Source organism: Podarcis muralis, chromosome 15 (assembly GCF_964188315.1).
Source record: "Podarcis muralis chromosome 15, rPodMur119.hap1.1, whole genome shotgun sequence".
NCBI lineage: Eukaryota > Metazoa > Chordata > Lepidosauria > Squamata > Lacertidae > Podarcis > Podarcis muralis.
In genome coordinates this window covers 12,027,430-12,052,375 of record NC_135669.1, presented here as the reverse complement: position 1 = coordinate 12,052,375, position 24,946 = coordinate 12,027,430, and the positions used below count along the sequence as shown (strand labels likewise).

At 48.0% G+C, this 24,946-nt stretch overlaps 1 protein-coding gene and 1 long non-coding RNA gene across 9 annotated transcripts in view; one reads left to right on the top strand and one right to left on the bottom strand.

The window, feature by feature from the left end:
• The window catches only part of LOC114585261 (uncharacterized), a 28,092-nt gene extending 15,861 nt beyond the window's left edge, over positions 1 to 12,231 (bottom strand). For 2 of the 3 annotated variants that reach the window (XR_003703844.2, XR_003703843.2), the window contains exons 1-2: positions 10,851 to 12,231; positions 2,881 to 3,093 (exon numbers count right to left, since the gene is read on the bottom strand). This is a non-coding gene — a long non-coding RNA (uncharacterized LOC114585261). Of the gene's footprint in view, positions 1 to 468; positions 971 to 2,880; positions 3,094 to 10,850 lie in introns of those variants that run through there. The other variant, XR_013390902.1, reaches the window with a different exon arrangement.
• The window catches only part of PKNOX2 (PBX/knotted 1 homeobox 2), a 432,230-nt gene continuing 417,122 nt past the window's right edge, over positions 9,839 to 24,946 (top strand). For all 6 annotated transcript variants that reach the window (XM_077919659.1, XM_077919658.1, XM_077919660.1 and 3 more), the window contains exon 1: positions 9,839 to 9,970. The gene's annotated coding sequence lies outside the window, so the exon portion shown is untranslated. The remainder of the gene's footprint in view (positions 9,971 to 24,946) is intronic.

Genomic DNA, 24,946 nt, shown 5'->3' with positions numbered 1-24,946 from the left:
TATTATTGTCAGTAATTCTCAAAACTAGCCTGATGCCCAGAGGCTCATCCTCCGAAGTTAAAAAGATTGGTCGATATCTTTATTGCAGTTGCCCAGAAAAATGTCATGACACTTTGGAGCAATCACTGACTGTGGGCTCCCATAAAGTTGATTTAGGGCTCAATCCTTCAAGCAACGCCATCCTGAGACAGCAAAAAAAGGGAAAGCCCAGCTGAAGTTCAGGCTACACTTCTTCATAAGTGCAGCTGCACAGTTACAAAAGTTCAGGCTGTTTTCTTGAATCCAATCCTCATGTACCTCTCTGGGGAAAGAGCATTAAGGATACCAGGCAAGCACAGGATTCTCCCTCCTAAAAGTGTCTAACAGGCTAAACATCAGAATGAACTTTCTGACAGCAAGAGATGTTCAACAGTGGAGGTGGAAGACTCCTTCCTTGAAGATTAATAATAATAATAATAATAATAATAATAATAATAATAATAATATATTTATTATTTATACTCTGCCCATCTGGCTGGGCTTCCCCAGCCACACTGGGCGGCTTCAAACAGAATATTAAAATGCAATAATCTATTAAACATTAAAAGCTTTCCTAAACAGGGCTGCCTTCAGATGTCTTCTAAAAGTCTGGTAGTTGTTTTTCTCTTTGACATCTGGTGGGAGGGCGTTCCACAGGGCCGGTGCCACTACCGAGAAGGCCCTCTGCCTGGTTCCCTGTATCCTCACTTCTCACAGTGAGGGAACCGCCAGAAGGCCCTCAGTGCTGGACCTCAGTGTCCGGGCAGAGCGATGGGGGTGGAGACGCTCCTTCAGGTATACAGGTATATTCTAAGCAGAGGTTGGATGGCCATCTGTAATGGATACTTTAGTTGAGATTACTGTGTTGCAGGGGGGTTGGACTAGATGACCCCCAGGTCCCTTCCAACCCTTCCATTCTGTTCTACAATTCTTTGTGCGCCATCTTGAGCTCCTTGGGGAGAAACAAGGTGGGATATAAAAGCAATAAATGGATTCTATGACGATTGCCTATGAAGATCCAGATATTTGTGTATAAGAGGGGATGATTCACTGCACAGAGTGAGCAGATACTTGCCAAAGCTCAGTGACAGAGCAAATTTATACAGTGGTATCTCAGGTTAAGTAGTTAATTCGTTCCGGAGGTCCGTTCTTAACCTGAAACTGTACTTAACCTGAAGCACCACTTTAGCTAATGGGGCCTCCTGCTGCTGCTGCGCCGCCAGAGCACGATTTCTGTTCTCATCCTGAAGCAAAGTTCTTAACCTGAGGTACTATTTCTGGGTTAGCAGAGTCTGTAACCTGAAGTGTATGTAACCTGAAGTGTATGTAAAACGAGGTACCTTGGTTCTCAAACTTAAACCATTCTGGAAGTCTGATCCAAAACCAAAGGGTTCCAAAACCAAGGCTCACTTTCCCATAGAAAGAAATGCAAAATGGATTAATCCATTCCAGACTTTCAAAAACAACCCCTAAAACAGCAATTTAACATGAATTTTACTATCTAACGAGACCATTGCTCCATAAAATGAAAGCAATAAACAACGTACTGCAATCAATCCATCAGTAGCTGAACTGGGTTCCGCACAGTCACAAGGAACAAAACAAAAAGCTGCAAAAACAAAAATGCAAAATAAATAGCAAAAACAGACAGGTCTCAGCGTAACATTCAAATCGGAAGCGTAACACTCAAAACAAGAGTTTGCAAACCGGAACACTTACTTCTGGGTTTGCAGTGTTTGGGTTCCAAGTTGTTTGAGTGCCAAGGTGTTTGAGAACCAAGGTACCACTGTATACATTGGCAATGTACTGGGTTCAGTCCAGATTGGGCTGGAAGGGACCCTTGCCTGAGACCCCAGAAAGCTGAGACCCCCCACTGCCATTTTATGAGTACCCTCCAGAATAAATCTGTACAGTGGTACCTCGGGTTAAGTACTGCGCCACCAGAGCCCGATTTCTGTTTTCATCCTGAAGCAAAGTTCTTAACCTGAAGCACAATTTCTGGGTTAGCGGAGTCTGTAACCTGAAGCGTATGTAACCCGAAGTACCACTGTATTTGGTAAATGTGCTGGTTTTTACACAGCATGCAACCTGAAATGGGAGCCTAAGCATCGCTTGAGATGTCACAGATAGCCAAAAGAAGCCCCACAAAGAAAGCTGTAGGTTTAGCATGGGCATGTTTCCTACTTTACAGAGCATGATCCTCTTTTTGGAAAGCTGTTTGGTGCAAGTCTGGCTTAAAGATAAATAGCTGTAAGAAGGAAAAGCAAGAGGGACCTTGAAATAAGCCGGTCAGTAGTGGGCAGCTGGACAGCAGACCAAGGAAGCATACAGATCACCTGGTCAAATGTACCTGATTTCTATTCAAATTATGTTATCCCTAAATTTGCACCTGTACATCAAATGAGCATATGCAAACTTTGGGGTGATGCTTTTCCTCTTTTCGCTTGTGTGGGTCATGTTGTAAGAGGCCACCTTTATTCATGATGCTGAAAAAACACCTGTCTGATCATCCTGCACAGAAACAGCCAGGGAGCAGGCAGAGGCTAATAACATTTGAGGGCGGCTGCTTGGCAAAGTATGCCCTGGAAAATAAATAGCCAAAATAAAAACAATTTATGGCACGCTTTCCCCACAAATGGCTGCTTGTCCTTCCTCCCACATGCCTTCTGTTGTCTTTCTCTTCCTTCCTCTTCTTTCAGTGTCACATAATCAAAGGTGGGTCGTTTTTTTTTGGGGGGGGGGTCTTATAGTGGACCATATGGTGGCTTTGCTAGTCCAACAGATTTATTCTTTTGAAAGAAGCCAGTGACCCAGCAAACCCCATCAACACAAATCATTATTAATTGCATCAAGAAAACTCACCTTTAGCTCCTTATTCACGCAAATATATTTTGCAGCTTCTCATTGCAGGCAGGGAAAGGCTGTACTTTTGGCCTTCCAGAAATGGTTGGCCTTTGGGTTTGTTCACCCTTGCCAGCTGGTTGAGGGTGATGGCAGTTGTAGTTCCACAACATCTCGAAGGCTCACAGGTTCCCACTCCGTGTCTTAACAGCAGCCCATCACACGATGCTTTCTCTGCAAATTAGTACTATTTCAGAAAAGGCTTGAGCATATTGTAAAGAGATCATTTGTTGGGCCTGGTGTTTTTTAGCCAAGCAGGTTTGGTCAGAGAGCACAATGTCCCATGATAAACTCTTCAGGGATCACTTGCCAATGGTGGGCGTGGCCAAAAGGCTGGCGTGACCACACTTTCAGACACACACAAGTGAGGGAATCGCACGTCTACATGCACACAATTCCCCCCCCCCCTCAATGCTTACAGGCTCACACTAGACTCTCTTTCTCTCTCACACACACAGACCCCCCCACATACTAACTCAGGGAGCCAGTGTGGTGTAGTGGTTAAGAGCGGTGGACTTGTAATCTGGTGAACTGGGTTCGATTCCCTGCTCCTCCACACGCAGTTGTTGGGTGACCTTGGGCTACTCACACTTCTTTGAAATCTCTCAGCCCCACTCACCTCACAGAGTGTTTGTTGTGGGGGAGGAAGGGAAAGGAGAATGTTAGCCGCTTTGAGACTCCTTCGGGTAGTGATAAAGTGGGATATCAAATCCAAACTCTGCTTCTTCTTCTCATGAGCCATTTTCCTCATTCTCTCTCTCTCAATTTCTGGCACACATGCAGCAAAGTATAATCATAAACTGGCAAAGTATTTACTAGTCAAACTTTTGCAGAACGTTTAGGGTGCTCGCCAATGTTAGCCATACTAAGAGTAGACCCATTGAAATCAACAGGCCTAGATAACATCAGTCTATTGATTTCATTTGGTTTGTTCTGAGTAAGTTGGGAGATTGCAGGTTAACTTCTAGAGGACCATGAATCCATCTTTGTGATAGTTGAGGTTTGTTGTCTCTTGTCACCCTTTTTTACTTTACTCTACTTAACCCCCCCCCCCCAAAAAAACCCCACTGCTGCTGAAGCAATAATATCTAATGAGGTGAGCGCTGTTATCTTCTTGCTGCCAACTGCCTCGCAGTGGTGGGAGGTATTTAGCTGACCCGAGAAGAAGTCAAGGGTGGCTAATGGTCCATTAAGAAGCATTTTCAAATTAGGATTATAATCCATCTCAACATTAAAAAAAAGAAGCAGCAGAAATGTTTCAAGTTATCTGGTTCCTTAATTGCATCTTTGAAAAAAGAAAGAAAGAAATTGGCAGGAAATTAACATGAGCAAATGGCTCCGAATTTGACCAATTGTGCTGCTCTCTGCTTTAAACCACAGAGCTAGAATAATGAGAGATTGAGTCCCTTCCCCTTCAAAATATGAAAACAGCCAATGTATTATTATTCTTTGCTAATGGATGCAGACTTGGAGCTATTTACATGGTGTACGCCATTTTAAAACGAGCCCACAAAACATAACTGTATGATTACTCCCCGCTTTCTAAGTTTGAAATTTTCTACATAATTCAGTACATAATTCTTACTTCATAATTTTATTCAAAGAGGGCCTAATCCACTGTTCTCCATCTGCTAGTTGCAAGGGCTCTTGCGCTAGCAGACAGGTGAGTTTGAGGCCTCACCTGCACTAAAATTTAAATTTAAAGCAGTACCAAACACTTTAAACAGTCATGGCTTCTTCAAAAGAATCCTGGGAGCTGTCATCTGTTAAGGGTGCTGGGAGTTGTTAGATAAAGGTAAAGGGACCCCTGACCGTTAGGTCCAATCGCGGACGACTCTGGAGTTGTGGTGCTCATCTCGCTTTATTGGCTGAGGGAGCCGGCGTACAGCTTCCGGGTCATGTGGCCAGCATGACTAAGCCGCTTCTGGCCAACCAGAGCAGCGCACGGAAACGCCGTTTACCTTCCCACTGGAGCGGTACCTATTCATCTACTTGCACTTTGACATGCTTTCGAACTGCTAGGTTGGCAGGAGCTGGGACTGAGCAATGAGAGCTCACCCCATTGCGGGGATTTGAACCACCGACCTTCCGATCGGCAAGCCCTAGGCTCAGTGGTTACTGTTCAAATCCCCACGATGAGCTCCCGTTGCTCGGTCCCAGCTCCTGCCCACCTAGCAGTTTGAAAGCACCCAAAAAAGTGCAAGTAGATAAATAGGTACCACTCCAGCGGGAAGGTAAACGGGGTTTCCGTGTGCTGCTCTGCTTTAGCCAGAAGCAGCTTAGTCATGCTGGCCACATGACCTGGAAAATCTGTCTGCGGACAAACGCCGGCTCCCTCGGTCTGTAAAGCGAGATGAGCGCTGTAAGCCCAGAGTTGTTTGCGAAACTCCAGAGTCGTTCACGACTGGACTTAACTGTCAGGGGTCCTTTACCTTTTTATTCCCTCTCCCAAAGCAACAGTTTTCAGAGTAGTTAAACAATCAGTCCTTTCCCCCAGGAAACTCTGGGAAACTGCAGCTCTGAGAGGATATAAGGTCTCTTCTACACATAATACCTGTTGTGCTCTGTATCTGGTCTTCCCACTGCTAATCTCTTCTGCACAGAATCCCTGTCCCTTTTTGCATCTGGTCCACCTATTGCTGCAACTCCAGATCATGACTTTTAAAAAAGTTGTTCCAGAGTAGAGTTGCCAAGTTTTTTGTTTTTATTTTAACTGGCCTTTTCTCCATAGGCCAATAACAGCAGTCTGATGCGTCGACAGGAGCAGGTGCTGACATTTAACTCTGTGTAATGAAAAGCTTCATTCACTGATGTCTGCAGAGCAAACTGCTTTGATGTCTTTACAAGTAGGAACTGCAACAAAATGTTGCAGCACCGAGTGATCTGGTTTAGGGTGCCAGCCAGCCAGCCATGCCCCTTTCCAGAGTGCTCCATTCCACCCTTTCGCATTTCCATCCTGCCTCCAGTGCTGCTTTTCTCCCCTAAAGGGTGTTTGTTTTGTACTTTCACAAACTTTGGGGGTTCCCTCTTGTTCCTGGGTGGTTTGATTTTGGCTGCATAGGGAACAGAACTCCTAGGACTGAATCTGCTACTTGAACGCAACCATCACCATCAAAACGTCTGTTTTTCTATTGTGCAAAACCCATAGAGGCTTAACAAAATCAAAATACAGTACAAAACTAAGTTTTAAAACTACAACACTAGAGCCACATAAATGGCATTGCAATGATAAATGCAGTATATAAAAGCAACTATAGTAAATGTACAGGCAATAGCAACTAGCTGGCAACTAAGGCTGCAATGCTACATACAATTACTTGTGAGTAGGACTTATTAAACACAGTGGGATTTGCATAGGGCTGTGTTGTAAGGTGCCCATTAAATGCAGAAGAAGGAGCCAGGTATCTTGGCAACGCTGTCCTAGTGGGGTTAATGCGACCTTCTTTTTGCTAATATCAAGACCAGAGGAAACTGAAATAATATTTTAGGAAGCAGTTAAATGTCCATCATGCTCATTGAGGAGCCCTGCTGCTCGAAGAGAGATGTTTGCTTTTCAGGAGAGCTGGTTGTTTTTGGAGAAGAGAGTCATGAAAGAGCTGAGATGACTTTGCAGAGTTTCCCTTGTGCCTATTGGCAGAGAGAGGGAATTTTAACAGCCAATTTGTCAGAGCATGTAGAGTGGAGGGGTGGGTGGGTGGGGGACAGGAATGTATCTTTAGAAAGCATTTTAAGAACAGGATTTTTTAAAATGCATGGCAGACAGGATGAGGAAGAGAACTGGCACGAATCATGGCAGACCTATGTGCTGCTTTGTGCCGTGGTGTTCATGCGCATGGATTTTTCGGCACTAGGAACAAGATGCAGCCTCAGGTGCCACTCAGGGACTTATTGGGATTGTGGAAAGGGCAATGAATGACAAAAACCCCTGAAACTAGTACTAGTACTGTTTTAATAAGGTATATTCAAAAGGCAAAAATCTGGACATTCGTAAATGGAAGTTGCAACAAACTGCTGCAGTACATCTTCGCTCATTCTCAGGGTTTAAGGATACCGACCATTATAATTCCTATAATTAGGGGCTGAAGCATGACAATTCACAGCCCCACTTCCCTCATCAGTTTCCCTTTAGTCACTCAATTCAACATCACACTGATTTGGGAGGATTTATGTCCCTTTTTGGGTAGTTCTAGAATATTACTTTTTAAAAAAATCACACTTCTTCAAAATTTTGAGCACCCGGAACTGTGTTGATACCTTTTGTTTTTCTGCCCCATTTTGGTTCGATTGCCATTTGCAAGGAAGCATCATTAGAAGGAATGAGAGGGGCATTATTTTGCAGTGACAGCTGGAATGCAAAATAGTTTTATTTCCATAAGATGGGCTGTAGCTCAGTGGTTGAGTTTCCATGCAGGAGGTCCCTACGTCATTCCTTGGCATTTCCAGGTAGGGCTGGTAGAGATCCCTGTCTGAAATGCAAGAGAGCAGCTGCCAGTCAGTGTAGACAGCTCTGAGCTAGATGGACCCAATGTTTTGACTTGGTACAAGGCAGCTTCTGATGTCCCATGCAAGTCTGCCTAGGAATGCAGTAAGTTAGTTATACAAAACTCTTGTTTTGTTTTGTTTTGGTGGTGGTAAGAGCAACAATAACAATAATTTGCCACTAGCCCAAAGTTTTGCAACATGGTACTCCTGGTTCATAAAGGTAAAGGGACCCCTGACCATTAGGTCCAGTCGCAGATGACTCTGGGGCTGTGGTGCTCATCGCGCTTTACTGGCCGAGGGAGCCGGCGTACAGCTTCCAGGTCATGTGGCCAGCATGATGAAGCCGCTTCTGGCGAACCAGAGCAGCGCACGGAAACGCCGTTTACCTTCCTGCCGGAGCGGTACCTATTCATCTACTTGCACTTTGACATGCTTTCGAACTGCTAGGTTGGCAGGAGCACGGACCGAGCAACGGGAGCTCACCCCGTCGAGGGGATTCGAACCGCCAACCTTCTGATCGGCAAACCCTAGGCTCTGTGGTTTAACGCACAGCGCCACCCACATCCTACTCCTGGTTCATACCAGACAGTAATTTGCCACTAGCCCATAGTTTTGCAACATGGTACTCCTGGTTCGTACCAGACAGTGCGAGACAGGACACTGGTCATGAAGGAAACACAAGGAGTGTAATCTAACTGGAAGAAAGATACAGTTGCTTGTGTTTTCCCTGCAGCTCCGCAAGCATGGCTGAAATTAAATTAAATACAAAACTCTTGTTTAAAGGGTAGGAAGGAGAAAGACAAGCAATAAGAATGCCTAGGGATTCCTGGGTCCACATGATGAAGAAGGCTGTTGTACAGTGGTACCTTGGGTTACAGATGCTTCAGGTTACAGATGCTTCAGGTTACAGACTCCGCTAACCCAGAAATAGTACCTCGGGTTAAGAACGTTGCTTCAGGATGAGAAGAGAAATCATGTGGTGGCATTGGGAGGCCCCATTAGATAAAGTGGTACCTCAGGTTAAGAACAGTTTCAGGTTAAGAACGGACCTCCGGAATGAATTAAGTTCTTAATCCGAGGTACCACTGTACTTCTTAGGAGGTTGCATAGAAGGCAACATTTCACCAGGTATATTTTTTCCCTATCACAGAACAGCAGTGAGCGTGAAAGTAGCACATGGTGGAATATTTTACATGCAGCTTTTCAGTGTGCAGAGGCAGTCTCACATTTGGCCGTGGGCTGTGCACACACTATACCTTTAAAGCACATTTCAGCACGTTCTTTCCCTCAACGAATTCTGGGCACCACAGAGTTACCTTTCCCAGAAACCCTTAACAAACTGCAGTGCCCAGAATCCTCTGAGGAAAAGGAAGTGCTGCGAATGTGCACCAAAGGTACAATGTGTGCACAGACATGTCCTCCAGGGTAAACATGTACTCTTTATGCTTTTGGTCTAAAGCAGGGGGGGGGGCTGTGGCTCTCCACATTCTGTTGGACTACAACTCCCATCATGGCTGACCATTGGCCTAGCTGGGCTGGATGATGAGTGTTGAAGTTCAACAAAATTTGGAGGGCCACAGGTTCCCCAGCCCTGATGTATCTGGAAGGGCAAAAGCCCCAAAGCACATTGTTTTTCTTCCTCCCCTACCTCCCAAAATATCCCAGCCTATTTCTGTTTCCAAAGAACTGTAATAATATCATGAAAGATTTGAGCAGGGCTGTCACTGATTGAAGAATTTTAATTGATTGATCTTCCGCCTTCTGACAGATTAATTGTTAATTAAATTTAAATAAATTTGCATATTACCAAAAAACATCAGTATTATGGCCTTTTTAAATAGAGGCAGGGAAGGGAGTGCGAGATAATTGCCAATTTAACGAACAAAAGCTACCAACAAGTGGTTATGTTATTTTCCCCATTCCCTCTGGCAGCAACGCGAAGAAAGAGAACAGCCTTGGGACTCACTCTCCGGTAAAAATACAGGCGGGGTGGGGGCAACCAGCCAGCATTAAAATCCAGTCTCTCCTAGTCCTGTGTGCCCTTTTCAGAAACCTCAACAGGCAGGAATCCGCCGGAATCACGGCAGGCAGTGCTGTGCAGTTTAGTGCACAGAAACCAATAAGTTGGCGACTCTCTAAGCCGCAACATTCCTCCAGAACTGGAGCAAGAAGAACTACCAAGGATTTCCTTCCGGCAAGCCGCACCTGCCGGATTGTGCCCCTTCCTTCCCTCAAAGTAGAGAGATAGAGACCCACTGGGAGAGCATCTCTAGACGCCAGCAGGCAAAACGCTCTGGGAAAGGATCTCCCTCTTAGCAGCGGAGGCGGCCGCTTGAAAGGCGAGCGAGTCCGCTAGGGGGAGACAAGCCGGCTGGGAGCGCGAGTGCGCGCGGGTGCGCGCTTCGCCTGTCGAGCACCAGCGCTCGGGGCCGGGCTGGGGGCGGTGCGCGGGCGGCAGGAGGAGGTGTGCCCGTCGAGGGCGGGGCCGGGCTGACGCGCGGCAGGGCCAGGCAGTGAGTATAGGCTGCGCTGTCAGGCCGGTGTCAGTCTGATGAAGATTGGCATGCAGGTAAGCTGTCATTCAGGGAGCCGAGTCGCGGCGCGTCGCAGACTCGCAGGGGCGGGCAAAGCGGGCTCTGCGCTCGCAGCAGCAGCAGCAGCAGCAGCAGCTGCTCCCGCTGCTGTGCTTGCAGCTGGCTGGGCAGCAGGCACCGGCCACGAGCCAGGCTTGCGAGCAGGGGAGGGAAAGGGGGCACGCGGGGGCTTTCCGTGCAGCGCCGTCGGGGAGACGCCCCCCGGTTTCTCTTTTCCTCCCTCCTCCTTCTCTCGAGCCAGGGACTTTGGCTGAGCTCTGAGCCTTTGACGGGCAGGACAACCGAGCAGCCGGGGCGGGGTGGTCACGGACGGAGGGAGGACGACTTGCGTGGGGGGACAAAGCGGGCTTGGTGGGAACGGTGCCGTCGAGGAGGGCAGAGGTGGAAAGGACTCCGTGAGGATGTGTTTGGAGACGGGTGGGCGGGTGTCTTTCTGGGTTCGTCTGCAGGTGCGAGGCTGCAGGTGGAGCGGCGGTGGGGTGTTTGGGGAGAGGCAGGCGCCCAGAGATCTCCCGAAGCTGTCGAAGGCGCAAGAACTGGGTTCGGAGGCGCAAAGGGGACCCTCCAAGGCCGAGGTGGGGAGGGGGGGAAGACACACTGGCATGGGGTTCTAGGGGGCGGAGATAGGAAGGGGTGAGGAGAGGCGCGAGATGCGGAAGGTTTGCGGGGCTGCCTTTTGGAGGCGAGGCTGGCGGAACCGCAAAGTTGAGAGAGGACGGGTCGGGAAAGGAGAGAAGAGGGGTCGAGGAGACTTCTGGAGGCTGTGCGGGGTGCGGTGACGGGAGACTAATTTGTGGGGGCTTTGAAGGTGATAGGCTTGGGGCGCGGGGAAAGAATGACCCCCCCTTTTCGTACTTTTGAGCCGCGAGCGGTGCAGGAGAAGGTTAGGAAAGCCTCGCCGGTAGCGCTTTGGACGGCTCCGAGTGCCGGCAGTGGCGGAGGCGGGCTGCTTTCGAGACGCGTCGTCGTCCAACTTTTGGGATGCACCTCGGCGGGGGCTTCTTCTTCTTCTTCTTCGGAGGCAGAGTCGGGAAGAGCGGCCGGGAAGCTGCCGCTGGCTGGCTCGGGGAGCCGGGAGAACGCAGTTCGGGGTGGCGGTGTTGGGGAGAGACCCTCGCTCAGGGCGCCACGAGACTTGGCGGCCGGCGGCCTATCTGGGGGGTTTTGGAGCGTATTTCGGCGGAGCGATTGGGGAGGAGGGGGCTTGTTGCCGGATTCTTCAGCGGGGCCTCGCGCTGGGCCGGAGATCCGCTGCTGGGGGGTCCCTGGGCCGAGTTGTCAGCACGGCCTGCTGAAGGGAGATCCAGCCGATTGCGCGACGGGGACGGCCGGGGCTCTCCGGCTAGGGCGCGCGGCTGGCTGGCTGGCGAGGGAGCAGGTGGGGAGGAGGCGGGGGACGGCGGCGGCGCTCTGCTGGAGGGGCGCCCGAGGCAGAGGCGGCGACCACCCTCGCCAGCCTGGGCGGGGGCCCCGGTGACCGAGGCCGGGCTGGTGCGGCTCGTTCAGGCAGACTTTCTCCGGCTCTCCTTTCCTGCTGGCTCGCTCCGTCTGCCGAAGAGACAAAGGGGCGCGCGTCGCTGTCGCCGCGGGGGGAGAACAGGCTGCGCTCGCTCGCTGGCTCCCTCCCCGCCCGAGCCTTGCACGACGGCAGGCGCCCGGGGACGCGAGTGGGGCCGGGGGAGAAGAGCCCGGCTTGGGCAGGGTCTCTCTCGCCTCCTCGGGCGGCGCCCGTCTCCCGGGGAAGAAACTCCGGCCAGGCGCTCGCCGGAGAGCAGGGAGAATCGCGCTCCCGGGCTGTTCCGCCTGAGCAACAAAAAGATCCTCCTTTCTGTATGTTGCCGGCTAGGGAGTTCGTTGGCGAGCGGATCTCTTGCGCGAGGCTGCGATCCGGTCCGCGCTGCCGGTGGGAACGAGGAGCCTCGTCGAACTGGGCAACCGGGGGCGAGGGTGATGGGGGCGCGGATGCCTTCCCCGGGGCGCTCGCCGACTTGGCAGAGTTTCGAGGCCGTGTTCTCAAACGAAGGAGAAACCCCTTCCTAGCATCCATCTATTTCTTTAAACGTCGCGAAGCTGTTTTTAAGTCTCATTTCCCCATCCCCCTCCGAATAAAACCCACCGTCAGGAAATCGGTGGCTCTCTATTTCCCGCACCTAGGGCAGCGCTTCTTAGCAATAAACCCCTTTGAACTAGGTGGGACTTACTTCTGGGTAAACGTGGGTTGGATCCCGCTGCCGCCGCTGCGCCTGCGTTAGACATTATTTCGCTCTAGGCGAGTTGGTTTCGCAGGAAGTTGTTAATAAAAAAATTGTATAAATAAAACTAGTAGCACTGTGATATTATTATTTTTAAAAAGCAATATAATTTAAGAATATTTTTTTGTTGTGATCATGCTGATCCGATGATAAAAATGCAATTATACATGCAGTTATATACAGTGTATATATATAATATTTCTTGTGCTCATCCCCATCTGGAGAGGGTCTTCGGAGAGAGCTCTGGTCCCGGCTTAGCTTCTCCCTCCCTTTGACTCGCTGGAGAGCGAACAGGAAGGCGGAGGCCGGCTTGGAAATCTGTGTTGTCGTTTTTTGAGTTGTGCGTCTCTCACCCTCGGCGTGTTTGCCTCGCTCGGCGTTTGTTATGTCTTCGATTCTCTCTCCTGTCTCTCTGTCTGCCACGCCGCCCCCCTCCCATGCACGCCGAGATCCCGGAGAAATAGCAATAAGTTATGAAATCTCATTGGTGCGTGGTGACCTAAAGAAATCACTTTGTTTGTTTGTTTGAGGCACGATTTAGTAAACTTCTAAGAGGGTCCAGCAGACTAACCATTCCGGTTAACAGCTCCTCTTCCTTTCCTTAGAGAACATCTCTCCGTTTCTTGGGATCTGTGGGATCCCGATGGGGGCTTGTTGGGCTGGCGCCGTTCATTCTCCTTTCTCTGTCTGTTTCCCCACCTTCATTCCCAGCTTATTTCTCTGGCTGCCTGCGGCTGTTTTTGCCTGCATGTCATCCCACCCCCAAAGACCCTTGTCTGCCCTCACCTCCAAAAGGGTCCCAGAGCTGTCTTTGATCAACTCCCAAACCCAGTTGCCTCCCGAGTTCAGGAGCAAAAAAGATTGGACAAAAACACTTGCAGCAAAGCTGCTGATGAAATAAAAGGAGTGTATTGCACATGTTTATCCCCCAGTGGGGCTGAGGAGAAGACCTGCCGGAGTGGCTTTTAATAATAACTTAAAAGGAAAAGGAAAAAAACACCCAACACCAAAGCTCCCACTTTCTCTCTTTGGCTGGACTCCTCTTCCAGCCTTTGCTCACCTGGTCTCCTCCAGTTGTAGCACAAAACAGCTGGAGGGCACCATGTTGGGGAAGACTGAGTTAGCGTAAAGGATTTGAAATTGCCTTAAGGAGAAGGGGAGTACGGTGGGGAACGTCAAGGCTAAACCAATTGTGCATAAAGGTGATTTTAAACTAAGCTGAGTTTCCTGGTCTTCACCTTGGGATATAATCAGTGTTACACTTGGGGTGCTTCTTTCCAGAGAAGCCCAAGTATAGTGACTGGAACATACTGATTAAAATCTCCCTTTCAGATCATTCTCCTCCTCCTCTCCTGTCTTTCCTTATCTAGGATAGTTCCTTTCCTGCCTTCCAAATAGCTGTCATTTCTTTAACCTTAGACTTACACATTGAGGTCCTCACCCCTTGAGCTTCACAGCAGCCCTGCAAAGCAGGTTAGGCCAGGGACAGTGACTGGCCCAAGGTCACACAGTTGATTTCTTACAGCTCAGCTGGGATCTGAATCTGGATCTTGCTGCTGCTTAGTCTGGCTCTTCAACCGCTACAGCACAGTGGCTGGCTCTTGCTGGCAGTTGTGCCTTGGTCTTCAAACAAGCCCTATGGAGGAAAACTCCTTGTATTTTGAAGGCTGGTTAGGTTGTGAGAGCCTGAAGATACAGCCCTGCCTGTTATCTGTATTTACCCAGCACTATCCATGCATACAGCAATCCCCAGAATTACCTGAGGGTGGGTGGGTAGACCTCAACTCCAGAAATGTGGTTAGGACCTGGACATTTCTCAACCTTGTTGGTTTATTGCATTTAAATATTAAACTTTCTTCCAAGGAACACAAGATGGCGTTCTTGTCTCCCTCTCTCCCTATATCGTCCTCACGAACAACCCTGAGAGGTAGGTTGGGCTGAGAGTTGGCCCAAGGTCACCCAGGGAGCTTCATGGTCAAGTGGGGATTTTATCCCTGGTCCTACACTCTAACTCAGATGTGGGGATTCTTTGGCCCTCCAGATATTGGTGAGCTGTATCTCTCATCTGCCCTGGGCATTTGACTCTAGCCCAGATGTTGGGGTTCTTTGTACCTCCAGATGTTGGTGAACTGCATCTCTCATCTGCCCTAGCCATTTGACTTGCTTACTATAGCTGATGAGCCACCAACATCTGGAGGTCCAAAGGTCCCCCCTCCTGCTCTAAACAATGCACCACATGTCCCCCATGGAAATGAACTGCTGACCATTCTCCCTAATTCCCCCAACTCATTTGGGGAACGAAAGACCAATGGAAACTAACATGGAGGGAAACATGTGGATGGGAAAGAGCTTTTGGGTAGCGGCCTTCTTAAGCTAGAATGACCTATACTTCAGTGGTAAAAATGGAATGCTACTATTGCCCTTACAGTCTGCCTGTCTTCCAAGGAGCTCAAGGTGGTGAACCTAGTTCTCCATTCCATTTCAATCCATCTACAGCAGGAATGACTTCCACACCAGTGAAACTGGTCAGTTTCATTGCAGACCAGAGTGGAGGGTAGATCAAGTGAAGGAAAGGGTCGGTGTGTGGATGATGCAGATGGACCAGAGTTATAGGGTTCAGGGAGTCACTGTGGACAAGAGAGAGTCTACAAAACAGATGTCGGACTCAGATCTTGTTTGGATAGAATGCATCTTTGGACGAGTGAAAACTGCAAGGAGGGTGAAAAGCAGCTGTAACTACACCTTCCTTTGTTTGCTGTACATTTATATTAACCTCATTACAAGCACAGTATTTGTGTCTCTTACGCATGTACATCAACAGCAGGGGAGAGACTTGCAATCACTTCCTTGCAGCATGTTGAAATCTGTTTGTGTCATCCCTACTCCTAGCTCCGCCTCTCCCCCCCTCCACCGCCCACAACTCAGCTCCTGCCAAAAATGTTAACTATGACAAACCAACCCCACTTCATAGTTGCAGTCAGAATAAACTGTAATAGGAGTAGTTTGTGACTGGCATAACTTAGCCTGATTGTAGAGTTATTTTGGAAGGTGGAGGGTGTGTGTGTGAGAGAGAGTTGAGTGAGTGAAACCAACCAACATAGAATTCAGTATCAGATTATAAAGTAGAGCTACAAAATAAGGTTGCATGGAGTCCTTGAGTGCTGGGCTTCGTAAGTCTGAAGTGTCTGGCTTCATCCATTTCAACTTTAAATTAGCCTTCATATTTTTAGAAGTTTTTAACAGGAAAAATAAATAAATATCCCAAGTTGAAATCAGACACTCTGGTGTATCCTTTCATCTGGGCCGCTGCCAAAAACAGATCTACAGCCTTGAGCCAATGAGATAGCACCAACACACTCTTGCTCCTTTATTGATCTCTGATACGAAGCTCGTGGCACTATCTTGTTCTGAGCGAAGAGTATTGGTCCACCCAGCCCAGCGTTTTGTGCAGCTGACTGGGAGCAGCTCTTCAAAGGTCTTGGGGAGATACCTTGATGCCACTGATCCTTTCCACTGAAGATGTGAAGAATTGAATCTGGGACCTCTTACGTGGAAATGTAGACCACTGTTTGAGGGATGTATAAGGTTCATCAACATAAGCTGAACTCTGCTCCCTCCCTGCCCCATTGCTGCCCCATGCCTTTTGCTGTCTGTAGCCACCTTAACAAAACTTAAACCTGACGTAGGAAGAGCTCTGCTGCATGAGGCCAAAGGCCCAGTTAGTGCAACGTCCTGTTCCCACTGTGGGCAGCCAGATGCCACTAGGAAACCAGTGCAACCAGCGGGAGTTGAGTGCAAGAGTGCTGTCTCTGTATTTGTGATTCCTAGCAGCCAGTATCCACAGGCCGTGGAGGTAGATCCCAGCCACAAGGCACCATGGACTGCATCCCTGAACTTATGGGGCAGTGGAGAAGCTTCTTGTGGCTCACATAGCCCAACCCGTGCAGATCCCAAAGCGTTTCTGTCTGCTCCTGGCTTCCTTTAATGAGCCTCTGGAATTTAATGGCCTGGAATGAAAATGAGCTCAGTTGCACCTTGGGGAGACGTGGGTGCTATTCAAGGTCGAAGAAGAAGGAAAGATGAATGTAGGAAAAGTCCTGCTGAATCTGATCAGAGACCTGTCCAGCCCAACAGCCTGTCCCCCTGCAGTGACTATGCAGATGTCTGTGGGTACAGTAGCCCTCTCCTGCTGCTGTACCCCAGACACTGGCATTCAGAGGCATGTCACCTCTGGTGCTGGTGGCAATACGCAGCTATGATGTCTGGTAGCCATTGCTAGACGAAGTCATTAGATGCTAAAGCTAATCCTCCTTTTAAATCTTCCCAAATTGGTGGCCATCTCTCGTTGGCTCTCGTGGGGCCAAATCCCACATTTCGATCTATGCTGTGTGAAGAAATGCTCCCTTTTGTCTGTCCTGAAATCTATCATTCAGATTCACTGGATGACTTATGAGTGAGGGACTAAAACTGCTACCCGCTTTCTCAGCAAACTTTTCCGGCAGGGGGCCAATCCACTGTCCCTCAGACCTTGTGGGGGGGCGGACTATATTTTTTTTGGGGAAATGAATGAATTCCTATGCCCCACAAATAACCCAGAGATGCATTTTAAATAAAAACACACATTCTACTCATGTAAAAACACGCTGATTCCTGGACCGTCCGTGGGCCGGATTTAGAAGGCAATTGGGCCGGATCCAGCCCCCGGGCCTTAGTTTGCCTACCCATTCTCTACACCATGCATATTTCTAGATATATCATCCTTGTTGAATCTACTTTCTTCTCAACTCAAAATCCCCCAATGTTCGTCATCTTTCCTCATAGGTGAGTCTCTCTGGCCCCTCGATTAATTCTGCACACCTTTTTCTGTGCCTGAACTTAGAGCTGTGTTTACAGACAGCTCAACAAAGCAGTTGTTCCTCTCTTAAGAACAGCTAGACTAGAGCCCCGGTAGGGAATTGGTGGCCTTATGGATGTTGTTAGACTACAACTCCCATGAGCTGCAGGCAGCATGTCCAGAAGATTTATGAACTGTGGTTCAGCCTCTTGATTCCCCCCCCCCCCCGCCACATATGGATAGGTCCTGTGTCCTGGTTCGTGCTAGAGAGCCCACATCACACGCGTGAAGCTTTTGCCTGCATTGTATCTTGAAACGAAAAGCGCTGGCCATGCATGTGTGCCACGAGGGGGAAAAGTAAAACAGTGGACCTGAAGGGTCATCAAATTCAAGGGTAGCATTCTACACAGACCCCACATGTAATCTAAGGGGATGTTCACATTAGTGGCTTAAAACACAACAAGGCAATTATCAGTCTCCCGTGATTTTGGAGATGCATTTGCATGATGTTTACATTAGAGAGGGGGCAAGACTGTCTTCACCCAATGCACATGACCTTTTTGGCTTCCCCACCCCTGCAACCCTGAAGTCGCCAACTGCACATGCATGCAGATGTGGCATTGTGATTAAGGTGTGGGACTAGCTAGGACCTAGGAGATTAGGGGTCAAATCCCCACTTGGCCAAGAAGCTCCTTGGGTGACCCCTGGTCAATCACTGCCTCTCAGCCTGACCTACTTCACAGGGTTGTCGTGAGGATAAAGGGAGGAGAACCATGGGTGCCATCTTGAGTTCCTTAGATGAAAAGGTAGAACACAAATGCAATAAATAAATGAGAGATGAATGAACAAGACGAATACATAAAATGCCATGGCTCTTAGGGTATGCTCCAGCTTTCTATGATGATGATGATGATGATGATGATGATGATGATAATAATAATAATAATAATAATAATAATAATAATAATAATAATATTTATATTTATACCCCACCCATCTGGTTGGGTTTCCCCAGCCACTCTGGGCTGCTTCCAACAGAATATTAAAATACAATAGTCTATTAAACACAATAGTCTGATTGAAGCCGGTTTGGGGAAAAATGTATCAAGCAGCAACATTTGTCAAGAAAATACAGGCACATGGAACCTTACAAAAGGACAATATGAGTGGACTCTCTGTGCCCTTACCACAGCAGAAAGACTGGTACTGATGAATTGGGAAAATAAAAATGTGGCTCCCTTCTCTGATTGGATTGAAGACTTACACAAACTTGCAACATATGAACAACTTGCATATAAACGCAGACTTGCCATGGACAAATTCAATGATATTTGAAATCCATTCTTACAAACACTGTAAGAGATTAAAATCTGGTGAAGTACCACAACAACTTTGTAAAGTATGAAAAAAGAAAAGAAAATGCAGACTCTCTATGGTTTGTTGCTAGTGGTGTGTGAATGTGGCTTCAAAAACTGGATGCAGATTAAGTGGTACTGTGAACACACCTGGAGCAGAAACAGTGGTCCACTTACAACTGCAGCTGCCAGTATAATCATCTTAGCTACTCTATAGGAAATAGCCACTAGAGGGGGATGAGAAGCATAGGTTTCATACTTGTTTGTTTTTAATTTTATCTATTTTTATTTTTTTAAACTAGAAGCCTCACGTAACTTATGCCAGGTTGAGATGTATGCATTTTCAAGTGTTTTCCCCGCCTCTTTGTGTTCTGCAGCCTACTCTCCTCTCTTCCCATTTATACCATAGCATCGTCCTCTGTGCCCCTCTTGCAACAGCGCTCCTGTCTTCTCTGCATCACACGCTTGTTCATGCCAACCAGGATGCCACTTTCCTGCACGCCTGGCTGTCGCCTGGCAGGCTACTGCTCCCGAGGCTTAATACAAATAGGTGCTGCAATAAAATGTAGCAATGTGGAATGCTCCTCTTCAGCGTGCCAGCCAGCCAGCCATGCCCTTTCCAGGATATTCCATTCCTCCCCTCTTCAGTTTTCATTTGTCAGCTGCAGACAGTCTGTGCTCCGTTTTCATTGGGCTATGCCCTGTCTTATATACACACGTGTGATTTGTTTTTCCCTGTTTGTACTTCTGCAAACTTTCCGTTGTGTCCAACGCTTGCCCTGCTCAGAGTAGACTCGCTAGAGCCAACTGAAGCTCATTAATTTCAAGGTTCCTCTTCTGTGCAGAGAGAGGAATGGGTTTGCAATGAATATGCAAGAATGAATAGTGTTTGTTTGTTTTTTATTCACAAATAAAAGCTTTGCAGACTTCTGAGTCTAGGCTCGATTCATTAGGAACACAATTGCATCAGCGCTGCAGAGAGATTTGGCACTTTGCTTCTTGATGCATCCAAAGTTTGTGCTCAAGAACGAGATGCCTGATATATTTAAGAGGAGGGGACATAAAAGTGAAACTGTGGAAGTTGTTGATCTGTTGGAAGCTGAACTTAAAGGGTTTAGATTCCCAGGCGGATCCTACACTCAGAAGCAAGCTCTGCTGGCTTCATACGTACAGTGGTACCTCGGGTTACAGACGCTTCAGGTTACAGACTCCACTAACCCAGAAATAGTACCTCGGATTAAGAACTTTGCTGCAGGATGAGAACAGAAATTGTGCTCTGGCGGCAGCAGGAGGCCCCATTAGCTAAAGTGGTGCTTCAGGTTAAGAACAGTTTCAGGTTAAGAACGGACCTCCAGAACGAATTAAGTACTTAACCCGAGGTACCACTGTACATTGTTTACAGCCCAAAGCGAGACAGTAGCAAGGAAACCTTTTTGCCCTGTTGGTTCAACTTCGTCAGTGTGAGTAAGCTGAAGCAGGAAACCTGTGGCCCTTCAGATGCATACCCCCCACATTCCTCAGATGGGAATAGGGACATTTCTCACTGCCTCCCCACTAACCTCCCTCAACACCCCATTTTTGCCCTCCCCAGCAGAGCATTTTTACCGCCACTACATCAATGAAGCCGCAGCACACATGCCTTCCACCGTCCTGAGAAAACCCCTCAATCCTGATTTTATTTTATTTTATTCTTTGGCAGGTTTACAAAAAACACAAACACACACCATTTAATAAATTTTAGAAAGGGGCAAAATTAGACATGGACACACAAAGCATTGTTTTAAAATAAATCAAGACTCCCTCTTTCTTTCTGACCATGGAGGGTCTGCCCCTGTCTACACATCAGAGCTGACGCAATATGTGAGGCTAGGCTTCAGAGGCAGCAATAGCCTCTCCTCCTCGCCTGTTCTCTGGCAGCCACAACAACAACAACAACAACAACAACAACAACAACAACAACAACAACATAATATATTATTTATACGCCACCCATCTGGCTGGGTTTCCCCAGCCACTCTGGGCAGCTTCCAACAAAATATTAAAATACAATAGTCTGTTAAACATTAAAAGCTTCCATAAACAGGGCTGCCTTCAGATACCTTCTAAAAGTCAGATAGTTGTTTATTTCCTTGGTATCTGATGGGAGGGCATTCCACAGGGCGGGCGCCACTACCGAGAAGGCCCTCTGCCTGGTTCCCTGTAACCTCATTTCTCGCAGGGAGGAAACTGCCAGAAGGCCCTCAGAGCTGGGCCTCAGTGTCCGGGTTGAACGAAGGGGGTGGAGATGCTCCTTCAGGTATACAGGACCAAGACCGTTTAGGGCTTTAAAGGTCAGCACCAACACTTTGAATTGTGCTCGGAAACATACTGGGAGCCAATGTAGGTCTTTCAGGAGCAGTGTTATATGGTCTCAGCAACCACACCCAGTCACCAGTCTCGCTGCTGCATTCTGGATTATTTGTAGTTTCCAAGTCACCTTCAAAGGTAGCTCCACGTAGAGAACATTGCAGTAGTCCAAGCAGGAGATAACTAGAGCATGCACCACTCTGGCGAGACAATCTGTGGGCAGGTAGGGTTTCAGCCTGGGTACCAGATGGAGCTGGTAAACAGCTGCCCTGGACGCAGAATTGATCTGCGCCTCCATGGACAAGCTGCTGAAAGGAGGAGGCCAGGGGCAGTGGCCATGGAGAAGCAATGGGAGGCCTCTGCCCCTGCTGATACCAGCTCATCCTGCTCCCTAAGCGTGGCAATGGTGGCACTGGTGGTGGAAATAGGGATATTCCTGGATCAAATTTTAATTTTTCGTAATTCCAGGACTGTCCCTCGAAAATAGGGATCCTTGGAGGGCATACATGTTGCTGGACACAGCTCCCATTATCTCCAACCACTGGGGTTCCCCAGCCCTGGAGTAAGCAATGGCTGCCTAGATCAAGCTGTTTGCAGGAGATGGTCTTTGAGCTGCAACATTGGATAAGTGACCTTTTCTCATTCTAAGGCTGTCTTAGGCCCATCGATGAAATCGCCCTTGACGACTTGGTGGTAAAAGTCTTTCCTGGAGGGGGCCCTGTGTAAGCAATTGCTGAGCCTCTCTCCTCTGCACCCACATTTCTCAGTGGTGCAGTAAAGAACAGTCATGCCTTGGAAGTCGAACATAATCCATTCCGGAATTCTGTTCGACTTCCAAAACATTCGAAAACCAAATCGCGGCTTCCGATTGGCTGCAGGAAGCTCCTGCAGCCAATCGGAAGCCGCGGAAACTCCATGGGACATTTGGGTTCCGAAAGAATGTTCACAAACCAGAACAATCACTTCTAGGTTTGCGGCGTTCGGGAGCCAAAACGTCCGAGTTCCAGGGCATTTGGGATCCAAGGTACGACTGTACATTTAGACTTTAGGGCACAGTGGTCCCTTCTTTGGATGGTAATCTGTATCATTTCAAGTGTAGTAAGTCAGCCCAGCTTCATTTTTCTGAATGGGACCCTTGACCTCTGCCCTCAAGTCCTGCCCTGATGACACCACTGCATTCAATGAGGAATACAGGTACATGGAAGATTTCTGTAAAATTTATTTATTTTGTCCTGCACATGTTTCTGCTGTTCAGGAACAGCAGGATAAAGGAGGGACAAGAGCTCTTCTGCATAGCCCTTGGCTCTATATGGCAGGAGAGAATTGGATCCCAGTAGCAACACACAAGGAAGACTTAGAATCATAAAGTTGGGAGGGACCCTAAGGATCATCTAGTCCAACCCCCTGCAATGTAGGAATATGCAGCTGTCCCATACAGGGATCGAACCTGCAAACTTGGCATTATCAGCACCACGCTCTAACCAAAAAAACCTAATGATAGGATGGGATCTAGAGGTCCTCTCCTGCAGAGCGCGGTAATCGCTAGGTATATAAGAGGGCGAGATTCTGTCTTTCCGTGCTTTTAACCTAAAATAGGCATTTTGGGACTCTTTGAACTCAAAGCTGTTCTTTGAACAGGAAAAGTGTGAAAACTGAAGGATACCGTATTTTTCGCGCTCATATTTTTTCACTCTATAAGACGCACCAGACCACACGTTTTTGGAGGAGGAAAACAAGAAAAAAAATATTCTGAATCTCAGAAGCCAGAACAGCAAGAGGGATCGCTGCGCAGCGAAAGCAGCAATCCCTCTTGCTGTTCTGGCTTCTGGGATAGCTGCACAGCCTGCATTCGCTCCATAAGATGCACACACATTTCCCCTTACTTTTTAGGAGGGAAAACGTGAGTCTTATAGAGCAAAAAAATACGGTAATTCCATTATGATCTGGCTGTGATGTGTACAGGAAGTGTGATTTGGTTCAATTCACCTGAGAATGCAGACTGAACATCCTCCAGCTGTCCCTACTATGTGCCTGCACAGGTGTGTAAATTTCATGTCACATCCCTGAAATGTATCCTAAACTTTTTTCTCCTAAGGGGTAAAATTTTCAGTCTCCTTCATAGCAGAATAGTAGCAGAAGCTAGAAAATATTGGCTTGACGCCTTAAAATGTATGAGTGAGGGGTCGTCTTCTTCTTTTTTAAAAAAGAGAGAGAAAGAAATGTAATTATGCAGGTATCTCTCTCTCTCTCAAATCAGAAGTAAACTTTTTTTGAGGGTGGGAAGAATCAGGGAGCTGCTGCTGACACGTTTTGCAGGTTTCTACAATGAAGCACAATTTATAAATAGTTTTTGCAGAGGCATTAACATAATTACGGCTGTCGGGAGTTCGGCTTCAGCAGAGCTTGCTTGCAAAGGGTTGCCTTGTGGAGATGCCGATGTCTGTCCGTCTCTTTCTTTCTCTCTCTCTCTCTCTCTCTCTCTCTCGCTCTCTCTCTCTCTCTCTCTCTCTGTGTGTGTGTGTGTGTGTGTGTGTTGTTTGGACTGCAGCAGAGCTGGCTTTCCTCGGTATCTAGTTACACGAAGCTTCCACGAAGGACCTTTACGCTAAGACCTATCTCACTAAAAACATATCCCTCCATGTAACAAGAAACCCAAAACCAAGCAGGATATTTTAAAACTGAAGCAATGAAGATTAGATTAACTCTCCTCCAAACTGGGCTCTTCTGTTATTATTTTTGGCTGGAATGTGGACGAAGGCAGCTGGCTCCAACGAGGGTCAGGAGAGTCAGTTTGGGTTTCAAATGTGGGGTGGGAAAGTGGGGCTTTCTCCCTTTGTTTCTTTTGGGGGAAGAAAGGGGGAAATGACAAGGATGGGTCTTTGTGTTCCTTGCATCAATAAAAAAAAAGTTAAGGACCCCTGGACAGTTAAGTCCAGTCAAAGGCGACTATGGGGTTGCAGCGCTCATCTCGCTTTCACGCTGAGGGAGCCGGCATTTGTCCACAGACAGCTTTCCTAGTCATGTGGCCAGCAGGACTAAACTGGTTCTGGTGCAACGGGACACCATGATGGAAACCAGAGCACCTGGAAATGCCATTTACCTTCCTGCCACAGTGGTACCTATTTATATACTCGCGCTGGTGTGCTTTCGAACTGTTAGTTTGTCAGGAGCTGGGACAGAGCAATGGGAGCTCACTCCGTCGTGGGGATTCAAACCTCCAACCTTCCGACTGGTAAGCCCACGAGGCTCAGAAGTTTAGACCACAGCGCCACCTGCATCCGTATAAACTGGGCACAATACACCTTCTGGCTGGGCCTCTTCAAGCTTTCCTGCCAGCAGCGCTCCAAGCGGGGCTGGGATCTGCCCATTTCCCACCGTGCCCCAGAGCAATGTCTATGCTCTGCTTCCACTGTCAGAGGCTGTATGCCCCCAAATATCAGTTGCTGGGAACCACAACTATTGTTGCACTTAGGTGCTATCAAAGAACTGGAGAGTTGGAAGGGACTCCAAGTGTCATCTAGTTCAAATGCAGGAATCTCAACTAAAGCATCCATGACAGATGGCCACCCAACCTCTGCTTAAAAACTGCCAAAGAAGGAAGAGTCCACAACCTCTCGAGGAAGTCCATTCTACCATCTGACAGCTCTTACCACCAGAAAGTTCTTCATGATGTTTAGGCGGAATCTCCTGTCTTGTAACTTGAATCTTCCAGAGCAGGAGAAAACAAGCTTGCTCCATCTTCCATGTGACAGCCCTTTAGATATTTGAAGGTGTCCATCATATCTCCTCTCAGTCTCCTCTTTTCCAGGCTTCCAACTTTCCATAGACATCTGGTTAGCTCCTGGGAGAACGGGATGCTGGAGTAGCTGGGCCATTGATGGTTCAAAAGGCTCTTCTTATATTCCTAACATGGTTTCATTGGAAAACATCTTGGAAATTTTTGAAGTGGAGGTTTACACAGCCAGCTGCCCCATATGGAGGACCTGAGACCAGTTTCAGTGCTAGTGGGTCCTGTTGTTGGGGTCCTGAGCCCCTGGTTGTGACCCTGGCATGGCTCCAGGCCTGATTGGTAGAAGAGAAAATTCTGCATTACAATCTTCTGCAGTAATGCTTTAGCGGGAAAGAGTTCTGACATTGTTACGGCATTTGTACCCTACTTCCCCT